Raw genomic sequence first — 19,484 nt, 5'->3', positions numbered from 1 at the left:
AAGCAACAAAGTTTGCATCTCTATGGGCCACAAAGGACGTTGCGTGAGCCAGAGAAAGTAAAGTCTTTTGGGTACTGATGGAGGCAAGCATTCGCGCAACCATCAACCAAAAGCTGCGGTTGTCACCAACTGTCTTTGAGCAGCTATTTGGGTATGCAAAGTTCAAAGTGGACTTCCATCATGTTTATATCCGAGCGTGGAAGGATCTAGATTAGAAGTGGTTTGACTTACCCTACCTGGCTATGGATGACGCCATTGCAGAGGTCCTCAAGAGTTGGCCAGCAAATTGGCACTGAGCATTTGATTTGGCCGCTGGGACTAATGAGTCCACGGAAAAGCAGAAAAAGGAGGTGGCCAGACTGAACGTTTAGCAGTTGGCTGAGAAGAGGAAGAAGGAGACCGAGGAGAAGGCTCGAGTAGAAGCAGAGTGCGTCGCGAAGGAATAGGCAGAGTAGGAAGAACGTGGCTCTGAAAGAAGTCAGAAGTCTCCTTTGCCCCAAACGGAGGAAGAAGAGTGGTCAGCGCAGGGCGGTGGATATCAGGAGAGAACTCCCTTCCGAGTGAAGCGGCATAGGGAGCAGGAAAAGGAAGGACCGCACAAGAAGACGAACACCACTAAGTCGTCGCTAGATCCAATTACCTTGACAGAGGGTGACTTAGATGATATTGGCGATAAGGTGTGGGATACAACCGCAGAACTACTGCTGCAGATTGAGTAGTAACAAAAGTAGGCACTAATCACCATACAGAAGGATCTGCATGAGTTGCAGATGTAGACAATGAGAATTCAGGTCGGTGTAGGGCAGAGTAGCGCGGCCTCAACCAGTTTGGCATCGAGGAACACTCAAGCAGCCAGTTGGTTCGATCATTGGATCTTTGGGCAGTGGCGTTGCCTGATGGAGCTCTAAGCGTGGAGGCAACCACTGACAAGGCTATTGTCAGCACTTTGAAGAATGTTGGCCTCAACTTGGCCGCACTCCCTAGTGAATTCCTTCACACAATGCAAGCAGGTGTGATTGTAGAGATCAAGGCCCGAGAGCAGTGCGTGCTGAACTTGATCAGCGAGTATAAAGTCAACAACGAACATATATTCGTGGAAAAATTAGCAGCGGTAGAAGCATGGAAGAAAGTTCAAGAGCAAAATGAACGAATTGCAGCCATGGTGGCCGAGGCGTGCAGAATAGTCCTTGAACTACACAGACCTGAAGAAGCATTGTTGGAGGCCAAGATTAAGAAGTTGGTGGCAGGTGTGCGCGATGCAAAAACAGAGGTGGCCAAGGTTTAGTTTGAATTGAACTTGAAGCTAACAAAGCTTGAGTTGAAGTCACAACCTTCAACTCCACCAGAAGTCAAAGAACAACGTGAAGCCGTTATGAAGGATGGAGTTGTCGCAGTAGATGTCGCAGTGGTGGATTAAACTACGCTCTTCGAACAATCCATGGAGGTCGTCACGGCACTGCAAGAAGATCCTAACTTGCAGAGGTTAAACACAGAGGCCCGTGAATTGCAGCAGCAATATGATGAAGCAAGACCGACGATGCACACCATCGCTATAGCGCAAAGATTGGCAAAGATGAAGGAGGCAAAGCAATTGCTCGAACATGTGGAAGCAGCATAGAGGAAAGAGGCAATCCTCAAGGCCATATTGGGACCTTGGCTAGATGAGGCCTATGTTATCTCCGCCACCACTAAGGAAAAGTTGGTAAGCTTACAGAAAACACAACAGATCAAAAAAGCTAGTGCGGGACCAACAACAGAGCTGCTGGTAGAGCAGATCAAGTAGGCAACCACACAGAGCGCAACTGAGGTAGCAATGCCGCAAGTCGAGCTGGGAGGTCTCTGCAGTAAGATCTACATGCCAGCAGAGTGGCTTGAGGTCGAGTCACAATATTTGTGTTGGGGGCCTATTGGGATAGGGTCCCTTAAGGTCAATTTTGGGGCAAAAGCCCAAGTTTTTGTTATGTAAAATGTAAAGTCTCCACAGGTTGTGGCTGCGGAGTGCGTAGATAGTAAAGTGTCATAAAGGGTTTTACCCTTCTTTTATGTGAATTGTGTTGGCTTTTGTAGATCCACCCATGGTCGCAGACCATGGGATTGTATAAGTATGAGAGTCTTAGCGAGTCTAAGGGAAGTGAGTGATGATGTAGATGAATGTAATGGGTCAATAGAAGAAAAGGGCGAAGAGTCTTAGAGTAGAAGAGAGGCTCTGCAGTTGTGTGTGCAGAGGCCTAGAGTAGTGTCCGCAGCGAGTGTGCGAACCACTGCAGCTGAGTGCATAGGGTAGTCTTGAGTCTGTAAGCAGAATTGAAGTATTAATAAAGATATTATTTTGGAAATATCTGTGTTTTGTCTATTTACTTCTATTATCAATGAATGCGTTATTATGTTATGAAGAATGATGGGTTTATGAATTAACACTGTATTGATGTGCGAATTTACATGATTTACATTCTTATATGAACGCAAGTAATAATATATGTTTACGCGAAGAATATATTAATGCATGTTAAAGATATCAAACACTTAAGCCGATTTGGGTAAATACGGAATTAGGAGTAATCACAAAAGTGCATAAGTAGTTGATTTACCTGTTTAGGGTCCGTGAAATACAATCGTAAACCTTCGTGAAGGTCTAGAGGTTGATTAAGAGAAGTGTATCGATAAGCCCTAAAAGGCTTATTGATCTGCACGAAGGCAGAGTTAGGGCATAAAGTGACATTACACCAATCTCTGGATGTGAAAACTTTGTTCCAACATCCCCCCATACTGCTTCAGGTGAGACTTCAGTCCGCGTTGTACGGGTTGATATTGAAAGGGCTAGTAGTGTAGGGATTTGTTTGGCAAACTTAACTCTGAACCTGGGTCGTGACCCACTAAGCCAACATCAAGTCAAGATTGAATTTTGTCTCCTTGTGAGCGATACCTATGATATTATAATGTTCTTTTATATAACTTCTGACTATAATTAACATGTAAAACAGATGATATGTGTAATGCAGTGAATTACATGGATGTTTTATATAAGTGCTTAATATTTTTGATATATTAATGTTATCTTTTTATGGTTGTATTCTTAATTTACTGTATTGCTCTAAAATATATATATATATATATATATATATATATATATATATATATATACTGTATTGCTCTAAAATATATATATAGATATCATAGGGTTGGTCCTTACAAAAAGGTGTCAAGTACGTTACAATTTTAAAGTATATAAAATGTAATATTTCATTTTTAAATTTGTTGTTAATAATAACAATGATCGAATGGAAACAATCAAAAATTGTGTGATGAACGAGGCACCAAACCGAGCATGAGATTTATCATATATACTCTGTACACAAGGCGACAAACCTAATGGATGGAGGCATTGAGGGAGAGACAAGTGGATGCTTGGGACTCGAGCATTTGTAGCATAGACATAAGTTGTAACGCACTACAATGGAGAGGAATGACCAAGGACGAAGATAGCAGAGACACGCTACCAAAGACGAAGATTGAAAATGAGATGTGCATTGCCAAGTTCATAAATGAGATGCACATTGTGCGCGCTTTATTTTTTTTATATTTGTAATAAAACTAAATAAACCTTAAATTAGAATTGATGTTGAACCTAAAAACGAATTCGATTAAATTTTCATTGAGGTTCGAGTTCCGCTTTAGGTTTGAGTTTGTTTAGGTTTGTCTTTGAGGTTTGACAAACTTAATCAAACCTCAATTTTTTTTTTGGTTCGCCGAATCTGAAGGTTCAAGCTTGACGAACCTTGTGACTTAGGTGATAAGAATAAGAATGACCAACCAAGAAAAACACCAGCAACAACCACTGAAACATATATGGCAGGTTTTTCAAAGTAAGTGCAATTGTTGCAAGGTAACTGCATATATGGAGAACGTGTTGGACCAAAAATTTGTACTAGCAATAAAGCAACCACTTGTAAATACAATAAGGAGCAGGGTGGAAATAGCCAATATTATAACAAATTTTAATGATATAGCTACAATGAGAGTTGTCTGATATTTTCTATGCAAGACCAAGAAACAAATCAAATACACAGTCCTTTTATTCTACAACAAACCACCACGATACCTAAAAACAACAATACTCTCAATCTGCACTGCGTCACTAAGTGAGGTAATACTGCATATATTTTTTCCCCTATCAAAATGGTGGCAATAGGTCACACTCTCCCAAGGTAAGTCTAGTACTTAGTGGTTACACTAAATGATAATAATGGAAAGAATGATGGGATTACACTAAGATCCCCACTTTTTATATGCATGTGCCCTTTTTTACAAGTGGCACCTCAAGATGTGTTTTTTCTCACTTTAGGATAAAAACATATGCACTTTTGACTTTAGGCTCATTTTCATAATGACTTAGCCCCCTAGCCTTAAGCCCCTCATCACTTGATGCTTGTCCCCTTTTCCCACTCATGAAGTCATATCCACTCATCTCTCTTGTTTGACTTAGTCTGCAACCATGACTATTTTATTAATATTAGCATGATTAGATATTTACATAGCTATGCTTCCTGGCCCTTCGGCACATACATCCACTAGCCCAAAGTCACATATAGGCAATCTACTGTCTCAAAAAATATAAGCATAGGCATGCATGCCCCAAAATACTTATATGCACATGGGCATGTAGGCCCAACACATCCTGGCCCATCAACCTAATAAAATATGTACAATATACATGGGTCATTTTGGGGGTGTTACGAGCATTCAAAATTGCCAATGGTCATGTCATATTCACAATTTTGAGGGAATTGAGGTGCAAAGCCCTTGTAAACTTTGATGAACAGATACATGATATGCTGGATCAGCTTATCCATCAATATGAGTCTAGTCATGATGAAAAGCATAAATCATAAATGTCCATAAGGGAATCTCACTTGAATTAAATGAAAAAAATTTAGCACTTTCAAAAGCATTAAAAATTAAAATAAATAATAATAATAAACAATTGCAAGAATAACATTGCTTCCCATGTATCAAATAGGTTACTAGGCATCCATGCACCATAGTAACAATATCAAAGGAAAAATTACATATATCGTTGTATCTCTTCCAGCAATTTGTCCAGTAAAAGAAAGCAATTCCATAATCACAAGTTGTCGTGGGCAATTTTTTCAAGGATCTCAAAGGTAATATGAAATAATTGCACTACCAACAATATAAGTTTTAAAAACATTGCAGGTGTTTTGTTGAGCATAAAATTATTAACATACCGTATAGCCCCTCAATTGGAAGGTAGAGTTTTCATGGTTGGGTGGGTCTGACTGATTACCTTAATTTGCATTTTGATGCTTAACAGTTTAAGAAAATTTCGATGGGGCCCAAACAACATGTCAAATTTACAATTCCCTTGTTGAATCTCAAAAACAACAATCCCTTCAGTAAATATATGGTGAACAAATTTAGTTAGAGAGGCTCTTGATTAATTCACGTTCTATACATCATATGTTGCCCGCCATTTGAGAAATTACAGTTCCACCTTTGGCAATTTGGTGTATGCCATTTTTGAACTTTACTATGTCCATATAATTGAGTTTGTTAGTCGATAGCTTATTACAATATTCAAAATTCATTTTTCTAGGAAAACACATCTTATATTATATTACTGGACAACAAAAAGTACACCAGCCTAGATCCATCTTAATTCAAGATCTACCAAGCACCGAGAGGGATCAAATCTTTTGAGGTGCAAACATTTTAGAGTGAACAGAGATTTGATCCCTCTCGGCACTTGGTATATCCAGAGTTAAGATGGATCTAAGTTGGTATAATATATATGTAGTTGACATTGAAATATTTTATTTATAATTCACATTTTCCACATTAAAACCTAAAACATACCCCCCTCATTTTTTTTCCTGTATGTATACATTTTTTTTCCTGTATGTATACATTTAATTATTTTTACGATTAATATTTTCTAAAAGATTACATATCAAAACTATATTAGACATTGAAAAAAACCCCGATCCATTAATGCACGAATAACATTTTCTGCTGCAGTTTGGGCAGCAAATGGTGTACCTCTCCTGGTACCTTTGAATCCACAGGCATCAGCAGAAGACCAAGAAAGAACTTATCCCCGTACATCAGTAGCAGTCACTATGGTATTGTTAAAACTTGCTTGAACGTAAATAACTCCTTTGAGTACTCGATGTTCATTCCTACGTGAACCAATTCTTTTTATAGTTTTTGACATATTAATCATTATGAGTTCAGTTCGAAAAACGCATATCGAAATCTATTTTACCACTAGATCTGTTAATTGATATAGAAGAGGATTACCCCTGTTTTTGCTTATGTCTCGGATTAGAACAAATTATCATAACTCGTTTCCATCTACGAATTGGTTGACATTTTCCACAAATTCTACGAATAGAAGCACGAATTTTCATATTTGTGACTCTCCAATTTGCTCATATTACATTTTGTTTCCTGAGACAGAGAGTCTGTTTCATTTGTGATTCTCAATCCCTATCAGATGTTCAAAAGGTGATTCAATCGTTTGAAGATTTGTTGCTAAGTCTATATATTATACGTCCTTTGGTTAAATCATAAGCACTTAATTCGACCTTGACCCTATCTCCTGGTAGTATTTGTACGGAATTACGTCGAATCCTACCCGAAATATGAGTCAGAATCTGACATCCATTATCTGTCAGAACTCGAAACATACCGTTGGGGAGTGATTCAGTAACCAAACCTTCCGCATGGATCAGATTCTGTTTCTTCATCAAATCTCCTCCACTTTTGATTCAAAAACTTGACTAACGTGCTTGGATGAAGATGAATGGTGTCTCGACTTGCTCCAACTTTTCATACTATGGGGATATCTTACAGAATAAATATTTTTGGACAACATTTGGATTAATTACCATACATAACATAAAATTTCTCCTCCAATTTTTTTCTGTCGAGCTTCTCGATCTGTCAAAATTCCTTGGTAAGTAGAAAGAATTACGATCCCCATTCCACCTAGAACTTTTGGAATTTCTCGATAATTAGAATAAATTCTCAAACCAGGTTTGCTGGTACGCTTTGACGTGGTCATATATGTCCTTTTCTTCCTTCTTCGATATTTTGAAGTCGATATCAAAAAATATTTTTGGCCTTCCTGATGTTCCCTAACATCTTCTATAAAACCTTCTCGTAAAAGGATCCTTCCAATGTTCTTGGTAATATTAGTAATTGTTACTCGAACCATTGCTTTTTCTACCATGTCAGCATTTCTTATAGAAGTAATTAGATGGGTAATAGTATCGTTACCCATGACGAACGAATTCTTAGGAATTCCTGGTCTCAATATAAAAGGCATGTTCGATCTTCTTTGAGGAATATGCCTGAGGTGCAATGAATTTAATTGATCCATGTACCATTTGATGAACCTTAAGTCAAAGATTCTTACAAGATCTATCAGTACTTATAATACTTCGGGAGCCAATGAAACTATTTTCGTGAAATTCAATTGTCTCAATTCCTGAGCAACCGGACCAAAAACTCGAGTTCCTTTTGGATTTCCTTCCTGATCAATGACAACGGTTGCATTGTCATTAGATCGTATCATCATTCCATTGTCACGTTCAAATTCTTTACAGGTGCGTATAACTACGGCTCTAACTACTTCCGATTTTTCTAGGGGCATGTTAGGTACTGCTTCTTTAATTATAGCAATGATAACATCACCTATATGAGCGCATTTACGATTACTTGCTCCTAGAACTCGAATACACATTATTTTTCTGGCTCCACTGTTATCCGCTATATTCAAATAAGTTTGAGACTGAATCATTTTTCCTCCAAAATATTTTTTACCTCGGCAGATAACGTGAAAAAAAAAGGAAGAGTTCTTACGAACTAGTAATCTTCTTCCACCAGAAATAACTCTTTGATTCTGTATGGATGGGTTGGGTTAAGTAGTAACAAATTGAGTACGTATAGGCATTTTGTATGCAGCTATTCTAGCAGCTGCTCTAGCGACGGTTTCGGATACTCTGCCCATTTCATAGAGTATTCGACCTGGTCTAATGACAGATACCCAATATTTGGGAGATCCTTTCCCGAAACCCATACGTGTTTCTGCAGGTCTCATTGTAATAGGTTTGTCGGGAAATATACGTACCCATATTTTTCCGCCACGACGGGCATAATGATAATCGTTCTTCATCCAGCTTCTATCTGCCCAGATGTGATCCAAGCGGGTTCAAGTGCTTGAAGAGCGAATCTACCTAAACAAATGCGATTGTCGCGGTAAGATACTCCTTTCATTCTTCCACTATGTTGTTTACAAAATTTTGTTCTTTTTGGGTTATAGTCGATGGTTAATAGTATTTTGATCCCATCTCTAATCCAAAACCGGACATGAAAGTTTCTTCTCATCCGGCTCCTCGTGAATAATCAATGTGTATATAAATGAGTCTATATCTATGCATTACACATATTTTATATAGAATCTAATTTACAGGACGAATAACTCTTACATTTCCATCCAATGTCTTAATAAAGAATTTCACAGGCGAATATTTACTCTTCCAGTATTTGCTCCATGGGGTCAACTTACCTATAGACTCCAATGAGATTAATTGATTTTTGGTTTATTTCGCCATCCTATCCAATGAATGATTAAGATTCCTATATGATCTTATGCAGTCATAGGTTCCATCATTCCATATCTTCTATCTAAATGCCCAGGGTTTCCCTCCGCAATGGAGCTTTCTTTTCATCTGTTACGGAATCAATTTCCTTAGTTTCCATCGACCCGAAGCTCTTTCTCCTTCATAAACTAAATTCCTTCAATCTTGCTTGAATGAATCAAGATGATTCTTATGCTTTATCACACTGCTTTTTGGAGGGTAGTTAATGAACCATACAATATTGGGAGAATATTTCTCCTTTTTCTTCTTTTTTCGCATTACCAAACACCTTTCTCGCTTCACGAGAGATCAAAATATCATTTTTTCTCTCGTGGAAGAAAGTATTTACGAGGTGATAGTATCTACCCATAGTTATTGGATCTTGGCAATATGAAGAAATGAGTTAGTCTCTAGTTTATTTATAGAGAGCAATCCGTTCTTATTTCGAGTTCTCCATAACATAACTTCGGAAAAGAATGAAAAGCTCGATTCCAACGAGTCGCACACTAAGCATAGCATGGTTCCAAAATGGTAAATCTAATTTCTATTCGATCTGATAGAATTGATGATCCATGATCGGGCAGATTGGAAAAAAAGACCAATTATTCCTACTCTTCTAAAATCCAAATTTTTATCCCTAAAACTCCATAGATGGTCTTAACTGAATAATAACAATAATCAATCTTAGTCCGAATTGTTTGTAGGGGAACCCTACCTGCCCTGTCCCATTCGACCCGGGCAATTTCCTTTCCATTGAGACATCCTGCAATTTGGATCTAAATACCTTCTACCTTTTCCCGTTCAGCCAGTTCAATAGCTTTCTTCATTGTTTTTCTGAATGGAACTCTCTTGTCTAGCTGTAGGGCAATATACTCTGCAAGAATATTAGGTTTTCTATAGGGTTTCGCAACTTTTTCTATAGCAATGTGAAGTTTTCGGTCCACAAAATCAAGCATATTTAGTACATCGTTTCTTAATTTTTCAATTCCTTGACCCCTACCTTCTATTAACAATAAGTTGGGAAATCCAATATAGATTTTGACCTTAATCAAATCGATCTTTCTGCGAATCTCTACACGTGCAATTCCTCCATAATTCGAGGACCTCTTTATATGCGTTCGTACATAGTTTTCAATGCAAATATGTATTTTTTCATCTTCTCGAAGATCTTTGGAATAATTCCTTTGTTGTGCGAACCAATGGGAACGCTCATTTTGAGTTACACCAAGTCTAAAACCAAGTGGATTTATTTTCTGCGCCATACATATCCTTTTTTTCGGGATTCTATTGACATAATCGGATCATTCGATCTGGAGATTTCCTCCGATACAATAGTTATATGACAAGTGGGTTTCTGTATTGGATAACCGCGTCCCTGAGCTCTAGGTTGAATCCTTTTAAAAACAACACCCTCATTCACTTCGACTCTACCAACGAGTAAATTGGCTTTGTTCAAACCCATATTGTGATTTGCATTTGCCACCGCAGAATGAATTAATAGTGATATGGGATAACAGGCCCCATAAGGCATCAGTTCCAATATCATAAGTGCTTGTCCATATGAACGACCACGAATTTGATTAATTACTCTACGCGCTTTATGAGCAGACATACATATATTTCTCGCCAAAGCTCGTAACTCTAGACCTGGACTATTATTTCCCATTGACTCCATCCTCCCTAATGCATGACAAGTCTTTCTCAATTAACAACGAGATTTCTTATCGTTTCTTGCATGTCCCTGAAAAAGTAGGGTAGGTGCAAATTCCCCCAATTTGTGGTCTACCATACGATTTGTTACATAAATGGGTAAATGTTCCCTCCCATTATGAACAGCAATTGTATGACCGATCATTGCGGGTACAATGACAGATGCCCAGGACCAAGTAACTATTATCTTCTTTTCTTCTTTTATGTTTAGATTTTTAATTTTCCTCAATGAATGATTAGCCACAAAAGGATTTTTTTTCAGTGAATGTGCCATGATCAATTACTTTTCTTTCCTTTTTTTTATGGATATCCAACCATTCTTACTCACGTCGACGAAGGATTGAAGCATCATTGTATCTATTTCTCTTCCGACTTTTCTTTCCAAGTGCACTATAGCCCCAAGGGGTCACAGGTTTTTTTCCTGCCAATTGGGGTTCTTCCTTCCCCACCTCCATGAGGATGGTCTATAGGGTTCATAGCTACTCCTCTTACCTCAGAACGCTTACCCAACCAATGTTTAGCTCCGGCTTTACCGAAACTTCTATTGTTTGCAGTGATATTACCCACTTGTCCAATTGTGGCTGAGCAGTTCTCAGATATTAAACAAACTTCTCCAGATGGTAATCTTAATGTGGCCGATCGATCTTCTTTTGCGATCAGTTCTGCTATAGCACCTGTCGTTCTAGCCAATTGTCCACCCTTTCCAAGTGTTATTTCTATGTTGTGTATAGCCGTGCCTAAGGGCATATTGGTTGAAGTAGACTCTTGTTCCGATGAATAAAAATCCCTTCCCAAATTGTACAAGCCTCTCTCAGGGCATACAGCTTTCTGGATGTATATTATATTCACATATATTGAAAGAAAAAATATCATCGAGATGAGAAGGAGCATCTATTGTATTCTCTACGTCCCAATTCTCTACATCCTAGGTCTCTTTATTCCATCATCTAGCTTATATTCTTTATGTAGCATTCAGAATGAATGACTTTATCAAATTACACTAATACTTTCGTATGCTACGGATAACGTAGGAGGCATATTAAACATCTTTTTCTCTTCTCTCTCTTTTTACTTTTTTCCTCTCCCCATCTTTTTATTTTGGGAATTACTACCACTGTCTAGCTCCGAATCTGCCTCTGACCATCATATCAACTGTGAGTAACTTGTCTTTTTAGAGGGTGCCTCTATCCCATTTTGTTCATGCTTCAGAAAACCAATCAGGTCCTCTCCATATTATTATATCTTCGGAACCAATGATCCGATATGAACAATTTTTGAATCCAATCACCTGTTCTCATTTATCCTCAGTTTCCCTTTGGTGTTCGTCCCGTAAAAGTGTCCTAGTTGGATCAGTGATATATTTATAGGTTTTGTTGTAAACCCAATCGGTTGCTTCCGATCACGTAAATTAATAATTCAAACCGCACTCAGAGGTAGGGCATTTCCTATTGATATAGGAGCTTTTGGACCAGAAAGAATAGTATCTCCAATCATGACCCCTCTGGGATGCAGAATATACATCTTATCGTCATTCTTGTAATGCACCTTGCAAATGTATGCACTTCTATTAGGGTTGTATTCTATGGTTACAATTTCTCCTGATATGTGTTCCTTATTCCGTTGAAAATCAATTTGACGATACAGACGCTTGTGACCCCCTCCCCTGTGTCTTGCGGTAATAATTCCTCTTCCATTACGATCTTTCCCACATTGATGTTGTCCAAAGGTCAATTTCTTCTGCGGGTCCAACTGCACTCTTCCATCGAAACCTGATACAGATCTATTGCGTGTATCCAGAGTTAAAATTCTATATGAACGGATGGCCATTTAGTTTCAAATTTGAAATCTTATTGTTCTGAAAAGAGTGGAAAAGAATCACCGGTTCTAAGTGTAATAATCACACGTTTACAACGTATTGGATGTCCTATCATTGACACTCTCTTTCCTCCTTTTTCAGGGAGGCGATAGCTGTTCATAGCTATTACTTTAACATCGAAGAAATTTTCAATCCAATTTTTAATCTTTGTTTTGTTTGTTTGCGAATCGACGTTAAAAGTATATTGGTTCCTTTCCAATAGACAAATACTTTTCTCCATAAGTACTGGATATTTCACTTCATCCATAAAAATTTTCCCTCCTTTTCTCCTTTTTTTTCCCGTAAAGCCTGTAGCTATTATTATATCGGATCATATACCAATTTAATTATACAGATATATCATATTTTAGATATGGAAGTTATGCACGAACGTAATGCTCACAACTTTCCTCTGGATCTAGCCGCTATTGAATCTATTTCAATAGGTGGATAATACTCTGATGGATTGTTATCGTGTATTGCTTGATTGAAGCATACCAAGCCCTTCATTCATTTTATTGAAAGGCTTGGTATGCTTCAATTGTTTGGTGTTATTCTTCATACTTCTTCCCATTCCATCAATAATGGATATGCGCAGTTCCCCTACATCCAGCAGGAATTGAAGTTGCGAGTCGCCAATTATGAGTTGGGCGCTTTAACCATTCAGCCATGGATGCTGGATAAAGATCATCAACATATTCATTCTATAATATGAGTATAGACTCAGATCTAAAATTGGGTAGTTCGGGATTGGGACCCATTTACATTCTTTCTTTCTCTCATACTTGATTCATGTCAAATATTCTCAATAGACATTCAAATAACATTTCATTGAATTAATTTGATAATAAGCCATGGACGAAACAAAATATGTGAATCAATTAGAATTGATTGTATTTATTGTTCGGTCCTTTGGTCTTCCACTCATGGTGGGTGGGATAATAATGAAGAAGTTGACGTAAAAATATAAGAATTTGATCTATTTCAAAGGAGTATATTCATGTTCCTATTTCCCTAATATAATACTTTCTGGCTGGATATTTTCATTAATATATAGTCTCATTCCTACCTATTCTTGCATCCTTTATTTCCAGAGCTTTGGCTCCCATTGGTCAAGAACCAAACTACTAGTTACGAATCAAGTATCGAACCAATGGGAGGATACTTGGATCCGATCTAAGATCATTATATGTTCGCTCAAGTTCTTGTTGTTCTTGATGTTGGAACAGTCTCCCTTTCTCTATGGGCTATGAGTTCTAGTATACAAGGTATATCTGCATTTATAGGAGCTTCAATTCTCGTGCTTATTTTCATCGTTGGTTCAGTCCATGCATGGCGAAGAGGAACATTGGAATGGTCCTTAATTTCCGAGTGGGGGAGGGAAGTACAAAATGACATAAAGCCAATAATGAATCCTATGAAGTTACCTTTACTCGATCAAACAATTTTGAATCCAGATATTTCAACTACCCCAAACGATCTGTCGAACGAATTGGGCCAGACTCTCCAATTTATAAACGCTCCTTTACAGTATTAATTATGGTTTCATCAAATTCGCTTCATTAATAGATTCGTGATTCGACTCCGATCGTTACGGTCCGGTACCAAGATCTGGACCTAGACGAGCTTACCTCATTATAACAGCGGGGACTATGACCATGAAAAAGGCTCCTTCTGTAGTGAGATTTCAAATGCCGGAACCAAAATATGTAGTTGCCATGGAGCATGTACTATCACAGAGAAATGTTTGGTACAGATTATTATAGTACCATTCGCAAAGTAGATAAGTTAATTCCTGTGGATGTATATTCGCCAGATTTCCCACCTGAACCAGAGGCTATTATAGATGCTACAACGAAACTTCGTGAAAGAAAAGAAAAGATAGTTCGATGGATATATGAGGCCTGAACTCCAACAAGGAAAGAATAAAATATTTCACTATAAATCATAGGGATCATCATATTGGATCCAGTATTCATACTAGAAACTATGGTCAAAAGTTATTACATCAATCTTATGAACCTCAATTCGAATCTACTTTCGAGATACCCTCTGCAACGTTTGGATCTACTTCAACTCTGCAATTATAGATCTATCATTGGGATAATCCATCCCATTTCGATTCGGATGGAATAGGATGAATAGATTCCCACTAGTGTCGAATTATCAGTCCCATCGTCAAATCTTGACTTCTGAGTTCCCGATCCTACTTTTTTATATGTATAGAGTATCGTGATTCAATTGGAACGGACAGAGAAGGACAATATGAGCAAAGAAGAGGGAGAGAACAGATTGATCCATCTATCTATTTTGATCGAGGTGTCCCTGTATGTAGATATACACCTAGATAGAATAGATTTAGATAGATGGATATGGAGACATAGATATTGACATTTTGCCAGGAACCAGATTTGAACTGGTGGCACGAGGATTTTCAATCCTCTGCTCTACCAACTGAGCTATCCCGGCTCTTCCCTGTGGATCATCCTGGTACAGGGTTTTAACTTGTGTCAACTAAAAAGAAGTAAAAAGGTATTTTTACTAGTTTTTAGAATGATCTTTATTATTTTCGATCAGGAAGTCACTAATATGATAAAAATGGATTGCAATTGAATAATTTCAAAATGATCTAATCTATGTAGATCATATATCACAAAATCAATTGATCATATGATCAGCTTATTAACAGATCAACTCAACTGGTCATAAGATGGATGAAAAGATTCATGTTCTAATTTCTTCTCTTCATGAAAAAAAAAGCGAGGTAAAAGAATCGAGAAATTAGAATGGATTTGAACCAATGGAATTGGAGAAGATAGATCAGTCCGTTCGGGAACGAACCTGGGTGGGGATAGAGGGACTTGAACCCTCACGGTCTATAAAGCCTACGGATTTTCCTCCTACTACAATTTGCATTGTTGTTGACATTGACATGTAGAATTGGACTCTATCTTTATCCTTGTCCAACCATTTATTCCAAAAAAGAATTCAATTCTCCATCTAGAGTAGATAAGTTCATAATTGGATTACTTAATGTCAAATCAGTACTTCAACTCGAATCTGGCATCTATCTTATGAATAAAATGTTTGGAACGATTCAAGTTCTGATCGCCAGTTTTGTCTGATGTTATATAACATCTCTCTCCATTTTTGAGGTGTAAATAGATCGTTCTATAACTACAGTATTGGACCAAATGAGATTCATTCGTTAGAATAGCTTCCATTGAGTCTCTGCACCTATCCCCTTCCTATCTTAGGAGAAGAAACATTGTCTTCATGAACCGGATTTGGCTTAGGATTACCCATTCAAAATATCCCAGGGTTGCCTGGATTTGGAAGCTATCACTTGGTAGGTTTCCAAATTCGATCAAGTCCGTAGCATCTACCAATTCTGCCATATCCCCTTCTCGAAGAACAAGATCATACCTTGATCTAATCCTATTATGTAATATCCATCAGCATTATTCATTGGATATTTGCTCAATATTGGGTGGGAGAAATATCCTCCCCTACTCCCCTTCTCTCCCCTTCTCTCCCCTTATCTCCCCTTCTCTATCTCTACCCCAATCGAATATGACTGAGAATCATTATATTATTTATCCATTTGAAATGCAATGTTATTATCCTCTCCTAGTCAATTTGGAAGACTGAATAAAACAATCGATATCAATTGACCCTTACTTCTCCTTTCTTTCCCTTGAAAGAATCTACATTCAAACAATGTTCCGTTGTAATTGTAATCTGGATTGCGTCATTGAATTTGATTCGCGCTATAATCGTTAGGATTCCAAAGGAATCTATGGATCTCACCCCAATGAAATGGGGAGTGATATTCCATCGAGCCTGCTTACCTCAGAGGTTAGAGAATCGCACTTGTAATGCGATGGTCATCGGTTCGATCCCGATAGCTGGCTCTTTTCCGTTCCTCTCATTTCCATAATCCGCAAAGTTTTGTTAGGATCAAGATTGAATGGAGAATACTCTTACGATCATTCGCTGGGTCCGTCATGCCATGATCATTTACTCCCAACTAGGAACGGGATGAATGAAATGATTGGAGCTATTAGGATCAATAACAAATTGGAGAAAGATCTTCGTTTTCCATATAAAAGAATTCCAGTAGTACTCATACGGGTTATACTATTCTTTCTTCTTTCTAGCACTATTTGTTAATTGAATAAGGAGTTTCTATCTCCCGTTATCGGGGACCTCATTTAAAAATAATATGTCGTCTGAAAACTTTACCAGGTCTCACTAGTAAAAGACCCAAAAATAGAAAGGATTCTATGAACCGGTCTTCTTCCAGGAAAATATCTCAATATCGTATCCGGCTAGAAGAAAAACAGAAACTGCGTTTTTATTACGGACTAACTGAGCGACAATTGCTGAAATATGTTCGTATTGCTAGAAGAGCCAAAGGCTCAACGGGTCAGGTCCTATTGCAATTACTTGAAATGCGTTTGGATAATATTCTTTTTCGATTGGGTATGGCTCCCACCATTCCCAAAGCTAGACAATTAGTGAATCATGGACATATCCGGGTCAATGACCATATGGTAGATATACCAAGTTACCCTTGCAAACCTCAAGATGTGATTACTATAAGAGATCAACAAAGATTGAGAGTTATCATTAAGAAGAATATAGATTTGTTCCAGAGGGATAAATTGCCAAATCATTTGACTTTTCATTCCTTGCAATATAAAGGATTCATCAATCAAATAATAGATAGTAAATGGATCAATTTGAAGATTAATGAATTGCTGGTCGTAGAGTATTATTCCCGTCAAGCTTGAATCAAGAATGAACTGAAAGAGAGGGGTGGGTTGGTTGCTGGGCATCTGGAAATTATGTTCTTCTCCCTTCTTTTTCCCTTCCCCGAAGGAGAAATTTTATAATCCTTACGTACATTACTTGTTATCTACAATACTTTTTTTTTATTGCTTCTTAAAATAGTCTTTACTTTTCCCATACCACGAACCAATGTTCGTTCTATTTTCTCTATTACAAATAGAGGTAGATTGATCCTGGAATTAGGAAATAGTCCTATTGGGATTCAATAGATTGGAAAAACAATGGATGAGAAGAAAATAGATAGTAGGGCGAAGATACGGAAAGAGAGGGATTCGAACCCTCGGTAAGCAAAAGCCTACATAGCAGTTCCAATGCTACGCCTTGAACCTCTCGGCCATCTTTCCTATTAGATCTCTTGGTTCTAATTAATAAAATGAGTCAATAGCAACTTCCTTACGAAACAAATTCTTTTTGTTCTGGTATGAACAGTTCAATCTTTCGGAAATAGATAATAAATAAGGTAATGATTCAATCCCCCCCCGGAAAGACAAAAGGACATTTTTTACAACTTCCTCTGATTTTAGGAAATCCTCAATCATCCCGGTTAATCTGACGTATTCGGATCGCCTAATCAATAATTTAAGATAGATTAACTGATCCATTCCATATTATGATCATATATAGATCTGTAGTGATCATCTTATCAATTGTATATGAACTAATTCTTTGGCAATGATCCTGTGTCATGATGACTGTATTTTCCCGATATTCTTTTATCTATATGGATAAAGCACACAATTGTTGGGTAGGCATTTCATCCTCATTATGCAATGCTCGATCGTTTAACTCTTTCTTTGTTCGGATCATAATCAAACTAGACTTCCCGAGTTTACCCAATCTATTATTCTTTCAATACGAGCCTTTTTCCATTATTATTCATATTACTAATGAACAATTATTCAATTTATTCCCTATCTACTCTAATTTTAACGAATAGATTGGAATAGATAGAATGAGAACATATTTACGATTGTAAGGAAATCCATTTTATGGTATTGTGCACCAGAAAAAAATTTCGTTCATGGAATCATTTGCGTAAGGGAATGAAGGAAATTATCAAATCTGTAATTGACTATGCCTAGATCTCAGAGAAATGACAATTTTATTTATAAGACCTTCACAATTGTAGCAGATACCTTATTGCGAATAATCTCGATGGCTCCGGGGGAGAAAGAAGCATTTACCTATTACATAGATGGTGCGATTTGATATTTTTTCCGTTCTTCTTTTTTGGGGAAAGAAAAGGTAAGGTATTCGGGAATAAAAATTGGGTAAAAAAAACTTACGCTCAGTGAAGGTGAGTTCTGGAGATAGAACAATTCCTTCTGTCGTGTATCCGCGATCAATGCACCTTTAGATGCTTTCATCTCCTGAGGATTTTAGTACCGAGCGAAAGGTTACACCTATGCAATAGGTCTTGCTTGTATAGTTGAACCTATTTGATAGGCGCGCATGAGGGGAGAAAGCACTACGTATGGAAATCGACAACACAAAAGCTTCATTATAGCCCATATGCATTACCCTTTTCTGAAGGGTAGTGAGAATGGTTGGGACAACAAACATGGAACTGCAATGTCACTAACATTAGGACAGAAGTATGAAGTGTACAACATGGTCATGGGGTCTAGCATTGTGATGATGGGTGCAGCATGGTGCAGCATGATGACGAGATGCAACACGATGATAGGTGAAGAAGTCACCTTGGAAAATCAATTGAAGCAACTTGTTTTCAACTGATCTCATGTATCATCTTCTTAGAGATGATCTATGCTCTTATCTAGATAAGTCAAAGTATTGAATTCTGTTGTAAATGTACTATCTCTCTCTCCCTCTGTTGAACTATTGAAGAATATATAAGAAGAATTGATCAAGGGTTTCCCCACATTGGTGTTTGTCCCTGGCTAGCGCCACATCTTGTCTCCTCTTGTCTTGGCTTGTCTTCTGCGATTTATGTTTATGTTCTATATGCAGTTTACTTTAATGCTGATGTGATTGCGAATCTGGAAAAAGATATTGAGCTAACTATGAAAATTGAAATAAATTGCTGTAAGCATAGAACATACCTAAAATTAACATGGTATCAGAGCCGAGGTGAAGACAAAGCCCAAGCAAGAGTGAAAGAGCAATCACCAAAGACAGTTGAGAAAGAACAAAAGGATCATTGGATTCCTCATCCCTCTTCAAATTCATCGAGGGTGAAGTCGAAGCAGAGAATATTATCAGAATGGCGCAGCCGAAGTTTCTGATGGCCTACATAAAGATCACTTCAATGGGAAGTCTAGATCTAAGTGTGGAAGGAAAAGCAGATGCCTTGGTTGTAATAAGTTCAGCCATTATACGAAGGAGTATCCGAGGTAGGAACACATCACTTAATGATGATAACAATCATTCCAGGGACATCT

At 37.7% G+C, this 19,484-nt stretch overlaps 1 protein-coding gene and 2 non-coding genes across 6 annotated transcripts in view; all 3 read right to left on the bottom strand.

Annotated features, from left to right (window-relative positions):
• The window catches only part of GCR1 (G-protein-coupled receptor 1), a 308,068-nt gene that overhangs the window by 24,834 nt on the left and 263,750 nt on the right, over positions 1-19,484 (bottom strand). The window lies entirely within an intron of this gene.
• Positions 14,625-14,697, bottom strand: TRNAF-GAA (transfer RNA phenylalanine (anticodon GAA)). Its single transcript has one exon. It is a non-coding gene; the product is annotated as a tRNA-Phe (tRNA).
• Positions 17,340-17,426, bottom strand: TRNAS-GGA (transfer RNA serine (anticodon GGA)). The gene has a single exon. It is a non-coding gene; the product is annotated as a tRNA-Ser (tRNA).

The sequence above is a fragment of the Pinus tabuliformis genome, chromosome 7, assembly GCF_031772625.1.
Source record: "Pinus tabuliformis cultivar Carrire ecotype Pingquan chromosome 7, CPIR1, whole genome shotgun sequence".
NCBI classification, from domain to species: Eukaryota; Viridiplantae; Streptophyta; class Pinopsida; order Pinales; family Pinaceae; genus Pinus; species Pinus tabuliformis.
Note: the sequence above shows the minus strand (reverse complement) of the source record. Positions and strands in the feature narration are given on the sequence as shown.